The 2,165-nt window shown below is 34.1% G+C and overlaps 1 pseudogene; it reads right to left on the bottom strand.

The window, feature by feature from the left end:
• Nucleotides 1–294: 294 nt before the first annotated feature.
• Nucleotides 295–1,579, bottom strand: LOC129944249 (tyrosine--tRNA ligase, mitochondrial-like; annotated as a pseudogene).
• Between the last annotated feature and the right edge of the window lie 586 nt (nt 1,580–2,165).

The following is a 2,165-nucleotide window of genomic DNA, read 5'->3' as shown; positions in this document are numbered from 1 at the left end:
TTTTGTTTGTTTTATGTTGTTATTAATTATTTGTTTCTTTTTGTTAACATTTTAAATATGTATGGGAAATAATTAAACACATATCACGATTAGGCACAAGACTCGAACAAGACGCGCATGGGCAACGGACCCACAACACAGAGGGGACCTTCCCCAACGAAAGTTCACTGACGTCTGAATACAATGTTATTAATTTTAATTAACGTAAAATTTAATATGAATATAAGCTAAACAAATTGTTTTTATTCATAAGCTCATCCTTGCCAACAAAAAGGAGACATTTAACATTTTGAACTAATAGATAGAAATAGTATATGATGTTAGTGCAGTTCGCTTTTGTTTGATATAGAACCCTCCAGCTGTGATGATTCTCATCGTATCAGCTGAAAGAAGATTTTTAATTTTAAAATAAATAACCTCAAGCAAAAACATAACACTTTTCACTTACTCTCTGTTGTAAAACATTTAGCTTTTAGTGCCAAATCAAGAATGGATGGAATTCAGTTCACCTAGTACTTCAACATTTCCCTTATAGAGCGCCTGTGACTTTTTCGTCTTGTTTAAGACATACCTCTGCAATGAGAAAAACTTAAATAGCTAAAAGAAGTGATTTATTTGTTTATTAAAAATCACATCCATGGACTAGAAGCATCACATCTTCTTTGTGCTTTTCTTTTCTCTGTTAATTTTTTGTGTTCTTCAAGGAGAAATGCAATTTCTTCTACAGGGATAAAAGTGAACAACTTAAGAAGTTTCTCGACTTCAGAATCTGGCATTTTCAAAAGGAACTGATAAAGAACAATGGCGACATTTTTCTTCGTCCAGCCAAAAACTATTGCCAGCAAATTTTCCGAACTTGTCTTCTCCTTCGTTGGTCACAAGAGGAAGTGTCAATCCAAATACTGATTTCTTTTTTCTACTCTGCTGATAGTTCGTGGCCAGTCATTAAGTTACCCATTTGTTCACTGCCTCCCATTTGAAAGCGGCAATTGTATTTCTGTAGCAAATGCAACCAGTCATAAGCTTGGAAAATTTGATATGTGAATTCGGTAAAGCTCATTCCAGCTGCACTATCAAGTCGCGAATGGACTGACGATATTGAGAGCATTGATCCCATTCCAAAGTGTCTTCCCATATTGGCAACAAAGTCCACTAAGTTCAGATTTTCGTAGCATGATGGATTGTTGACGACTCTGAAAGAAAGATTATCAAAACGATTGAGTTTTTAAAGCATATTAGGTTTCTATTATAGTTATCTAATAGGAGATAGGTCATTTTTGTTTTTACTTGTGCCCCAAAGTCCATCCTGATGATTCTTGAATATTCTATTAAGGTGTTTTTCTATAGCAATTAATTTGTCTCAATGACCGACAACCCTAGTTTATTTCGTTGTTTTTGTTTTGCCACTAGGATCACCGATAAGACCCGTAGCGTTTCCAACTAACGCAATTGGATTGTGTCTTTCTCGATGCCATACAGAAGTCCAATTATTACCAGGATTGTCAACGTGTAGACTATCGGCAGCTGGATCAAAGCCGGCGTAGATTGTTTGTTGTTTACTTGTAAAAAGTTTTGCCATTTCCGGACTACCGTTTTAAGAAGAACAGAATATAATTCATTACGATTTCTTATAGTTTTTATAAATATACAACTTACCCAGCGGTGTCTGGAAAGAGATCCTAAAAGAATCCTCTATACTTCTTCGGATATGATGAAGGCACTTTTAAGATCGATGAAATAGTTGACTCTGGATCATTTTGTATGAAATTATTTATGTAATATAGATAAAACAGTTAATCAGGAGTACTATTAACAACTTTGTTTTTATTTATTTTCACTTTTGTTTTGATTTATTTAAAATTTAAATTGCAGAAATTGTATTTCGTTTTCTTTTTAATTTTCGTTGTCAAAATGTAGGGACCCCATACAAAATTTTTAAGATAATATCCGAAAACAGGCGTACGGAATTCCACACAAGAAAATCCTAAAATGAATCACCCTGTTCACTTGAAAAGTCCTACTCAAAATTTATACCTTTTGTTTTCCTTCGTTAAATATCGAAAAGGAAATGGGTAACATTTCCATCTGACCCATCCATTATCGAAGAGATCAATCGAGTGGTCTTTTTATTCCAACCTCATCCGAGTCAACAAGTGTAAAGCCAG

This window comes from Eupeodes corollae, chromosome 1 (assembly GCF_945859685.1).
Source record: "Eupeodes corollae chromosome 1, idEupCoro1.1, whole genome shotgun sequence".
NCBI classification, from domain to species: Eukaryota; Metazoa; Arthropoda; class Insecta; order Diptera; family Syrphidae; genus Eupeodes; species Eupeodes corollae.
Note: the sequence above shows the minus strand (reverse complement) of the source record. Positions and strands in the feature narration are given on the sequence as shown.